This window comes from Sander lucioperca, chromosome 10, assembly GCF_008315115.2.
Source record: "Sander lucioperca isolate FBNREF2018 chromosome 10, SLUC_FBN_1.2, whole genome shotgun sequence".
NCBI classification, from domain to species: Eukaryota; Metazoa; Chordata; class Actinopteri; order Perciformes; family Percidae; genus Sander; species Sander lucioperca.
The window spans coordinates 26,576,341-26,581,809 of NC_050182.1; positions in this window are offsets into that span (position 1 = coordinate 26,576,341).

Sequence of the window (5,469 nt, forward strand, 5' to 3'; positions counted from 1 at the left end):
TGACAAATACAAAAAGAGTTTTGTGGAGCTGTAGCAGTAGGCATATGGTCTAAATTACATTTGTATCAACTCATTTGGCAATGGCTTGAATGTAACGGAATGTAAGTTACGCACTAAAGCTTTAAAACCAGACTGTAAGCTACGAGGGGGGGCACAAAAGATAAATAATAGTTCAGTGGTTCTCAAGCTGCGGGTTGGGCCCCCTCCTAAGGGTCGCAAGATAAATCAGAGTTGTCATTATTTTTTCGATAAATTATTTTTATTATTATTTATTATTCTTTGTGTAAAATATCCTACAGTTTTACGTCTCTGGGTCGGAAAACGTATTCAAATCAAACCATCTGAGAAGTTTAGTGACAAACTGGCTCTCTGGTGGAACTGCTACCAACTCAGTGAAAGTAGACAAGGTGCTCCAATAGACACTGCTTTTTGTAAAGGGTTATACGCCAAAAAGATTGGCAACCACTGGTTTAATCTATAGCAAATGTATCATAGTATCACGGCTTTTATGTAAAATCTTAGTCAGCAAAGTAACTAGTTACTATACCCTTGTCATAAATGTAGTGGAGTGAAAAGTAGGCCTACAATATTTCCCTATAAAGTCTCATCAGTTCATCAGCCTTGCAGTATTTCAACATTCCTCTGCTGTCACCAGCCATCTCCTTCGAACCTGAGCAGACTTTTCAAAAAAATAAGTTAAACTTCACTTGTCTCTTAGTTGTGTTTTGCACTTGGGTCTACCTTTTGAACTTAAACGTGGCATGATAACACAGGGTGAAGTCTGTCCTAATGGTACTTTATTAAAAGACTGTCAGAGTTCAACAAGTGAATAAACCATGAATATACATATACATGGATATAATATAATTATAAAACAAGTTTACACAATGAGGACTTTAATAACCCATTCAGTGACGTCTGTATTTCCTGTGTGGTTGGAGTTGTGCTGTCAATGGATGACTGCAGGTGACTCATCTTACTAAACCTTTGACCCACACTGAGAAAACATTATGACTTATATGTAATGTAGTAATGTAGTAGTAACACACACACACACACACACACACACACACACACACAATATATAATAATATTTTGTTCTACTTAAAAACTACATTGTAAGTGAATATGAACAAAACAAGCAACTGAACCCAAATGACAACACAAAAGGATAGATGATAAAGCACTGTTAGATTCAATCATGGACATAGACACCATTTACACACATTAAATGGATAATAAGTATCTAATTCTATAATATTATTTAAATTATATATCACAATATTATAATATTAGGATAAAATAACATTATGATGTTAATGATATACTTTGGGGATATTACAAAGATGTGGGTATTGAAGAAGCAAACGATAAAGTTTTATTTTATAACTTTTATGTTATTCACTATCCTCTCTACCATTGTATCTGGTATCATCATCATCATCATCATTTGACTTTATCCAAATGTTTTAAAACTAATAGAAATAAGGGAATACAATTAATTTCAAATGAATTGAAGTAAAGGCATAGAAAGCAAGAAAGCAAAACACATTCATTATAAGGAATAAGTAGATCCATTACTTAAGTTAGAGGGGCAATACAATAGGCTAATGTAAAAATACTCCATTACAAGTAAATGTCCTTCATTTAAAATCCTGCTTAAGTAAATAGGCTACTGTGCAGAACAATAGGCCCAATAACTCATATATTATTATAGCCTTGATGATGGAGTTTTGATTACTTTATATCAGGTAGGCTAGTTTGGTCCAGTGGTTTCCAATCTGGGGGTCGGGCCCCCTCCAGTGGGTCACAACAAGATAAATGCAGTAGCGCTGAGATCGAAAAGTGGCTGATGATATACCCATCAGCCAATCCCTGAGGGGTGTGCTGCTCATTACAGGACAACATCATAATACTCGGATGACGGAATGACTATTCAAAACCTCAATGCATACCTTAATGGGGAGCAGATGAGCCGCTCAAAATCTGACGAAAATCTTTTAAACTGACCTTTGTCAATCTGAAATGAAGACAGATTCAGAAACTGCACGGCCTATTTCTCGCTTAAAATGTTTTCAGAAACACGTTTCGGTGAACTATTTTATTACAATATGAGATCGTATTCTGAACAAGCCGCCATGACAGTCTGGCTGTGAATTTCCGAAGAAAAAAGAACCACGTGACGCGTTCGTCCAATCAGCTGCCGGTTCTCATTTTCTGGGAAATAATCAGACTGTTAATGGAAACAATACAGAGCAGCGCCGCCTGCTGCTATGGAGACGTATTACATTTCGTGCACGCGCAGAGCATACGCTCAAGTCGGCATCGCCTCAGTGTGTTCTGAGGCATTTTTTGGACCTCGGGGACCCGACTGATCAGTCCGATTGGCTTTTCTGCCGACGGTCGGCCCGTCTGGTTGGTGTGTCAGGGCCCTTAGGGTGAGTCCCGACTGCCCTGTCTCCCGACTGGTCGGCCCAAATGAAGGCCGACGGCACGGGACACAGACTCGAGTCACCGACCTCGCCAGACGGTCTGACGGCCGATTATCGGGCTGGTGTGTCTTCTCTCTTAGGCTACACCATACAGTCCTGTAATTCCTGATTTTCTATTGTTTGTTTTGGAGTTTTGTTTAAGTAAATTTGCATTAGTGTATAGGCCTATCTCCTGTGTGGACTCAGCTCTTGATTAAAGGTGCTGTAGGTAGAATTGGGAAGATCTAGGACTTAGCCAAAAAATGTGAACATCAACAACTTCTCAGTCCCTCCCCCTTTCGTTGTTTTCATGATCATGTTTAAATGGATCTAAAATAAACAACCATAACAGCTAGAGCTTTCTATAAGGCTTCTGTCTTTCCCGCCATCATGTAGTACGCTCGTGATGACGTCATCACGTTATGTGATGTGACACCATTTTTTATTGCAGATGACACTATCAAAACGTCTTTACACTGCTCATAAAAGTGAGAATATCTGAGAAAAAATTCTGAGAGTTCAACTAACTTCTGGAGTGTTAAGAAATATTTTATTAATGTTTCTACATTTGGTAAACTTTTGGATAAGTGTGTTTTGTGTGTTTATTTAGTAAAAATTGAAAACACATTTCAGATTTTTGTAATTCTTTTTAAAATTTATGACAACATTTTAATACTTTCATCAATTATTATGGTTTAGTGACTTACATAACCTTTTAGCTTAGGTTGTACTAATTTAAGGGATATGAAGCATTCAAAGATACCCTGAGAAATGACATCACAAGAAGTGAAAAAATACCAATGTAGGCACATTTCTATCGCAGACTTCAAAACGTTAATCCCTGAACCAGTTTGCATCAAAAGTAACCTATAGCTACAGGAGAAAGGTACGAGGTATGGTAAGTGCTGTTCCTTCAAACAAACCGATAAACCTTTCAGCTTTCTGGTTCTTAATTCACCTCAAGCAATGGAGCTCTTCCACAAATTACATATCGGGCCCTTGTCAAACCTGTAGCCAGGGATTTAAATTAACTTTATTGATCACTAGCCAACATGGCTAATAGATTTTCAAAGTAACCAGCCAATCAGAAGTTAATTTTTGGCTGGTGTTAATTTAAAGCCCTGCCTTTAGCCTATTGATCATGCTCCATATGCTTGAAGCAAATTAAGATGCCAACCAAATATAGGCTACTATTAAATAAGATAGTTGTAAAGAAAAAAGGCCCATAAATAATAAGCTGCAGCCCTATGTAATGCTATGACATCATAGCCAGAGAGTATTGTGGGAGTTTTTTTCCTTTAGTGGGAAGACGAAAAAAACCTCATAGACATACTTGTGTTCATGTGCGTCCATGATAACAACCACAGGTTCACAGATTTAGTCTGAAGTTAATAAAAGTGCCCTGTGCATTGCTGTGCCTTCAATCTACAGCAATAAAGCTAGTGCAGTAAACTGGGGTCCTGTCTAATGCATTCTGACCGATGCACCAAAGTGAATGTCTGTAGGCCTATACTGAAAACATTATAAAAACTAATTAAAAACTATTTTTTTTAATTTTTTTTTGTGAATAGCCTACATCTTGTGTAAGAACTTTAATTTTGCATATGGATTGATTCCTGTTTTTTGGACTTTGAATAGGCTCATATAGCATAGAGGCTACATGATATCATTTGTCGTACATTAGGCTACATGTTAGCTTGATACGGTTTGTAACGTGAATGGTGGAGAAAGCTAGCAGTTAGCCGGTTAGCTCAAACAGTCTACAGACAACTGAACGGAGATTCTACACTGATACTTTATTCTACAACATCGAACATACAGTAGCCTACAATGCCAGGTCTCCACGACGCTATATTTACTTATCATCCATGAGCAGTAGTAGCCTAGGCTACATAGCATAACCTGCACCAACTCGTTAGTAGGGGTACATGATATAGCGACTCAATATCGTTATCACAATATCACGTTGCGCAATATTATATCCAATATTTGCAATATTTTATTTATTGTGGAGCGCTGCGTCCCGTCCCTTGGCTGTGTGGCTTAGTTGTGTTCGATTTAGAGCCTGCTTGAAACGCTGTAATGATCATCATTTCATTGGCCAGTTACCGTGCCACTTGCACATGTTAGTGGTCAGTGCAAGGGGCAAATACGTGACAAACCCTAAGGAGCGTACCACATGACCTGTGTGCATATTTCGACAGAGTGACAGTGTAAGTGAAGAAATTGATAGAGACAACTAAACGGAACGAATCAGAAAAGCAAAAGAAAAGTTGTTTCCTGTTCTCTTTATTTGTTTATTTTATACTACAACCAGTAGGCTAAAACATGTTCTGTTCTGTAGACATGGTCATTATTTATTTATTTATTCATGTAGCCTCCCAGTTCAATATGACTGTCAGTTGAAATACACATTGTGTTGTAAGAAAACTTGTTTTATTTGTTATGAATCTATTTTGATGCGTTTTCCCATAACTTTTGTAATGTTACATATGTTTAAAAATATCGAAATTAATATTCATAATCGATATCGCAATATCACATTTTGTCAATATTGTGCAACCCTACTCGTTAGTGAAGTCTCTCTTGATGTGTGTTGGTCCGAGGAGAGAAGGGTTACAGGTTTATTATAGTTGCGTTCACTGTCGGAGCATTTTCAGTGCTGCTTTGAACATGCAAACAAACTTACAGTAGGCATATAGATAGCCTAAATGGAAATTAATAGGCTACATAAAACCCCCAAAATACGATTTTTAGTGGGTAGGCAACTGAGTAAACAAGTTAGGAAATAGTGTTCGCTTTCTTGTCAACCGTTAACGTTATGAGAAGCGTAACTAGTTTGGCACTGCCCAAAGGTAAAACAAACATCTCAGCACCGTTAAAGCTCATTTAGCCTACAAATTAGCCTATACCATGTTTGTTTAACCAGTACAAAAAAAACAAAATGTAAAAACAAAACGTTGCAATTTTACGGGGTTTGTGGTTATGAGCTGGACTA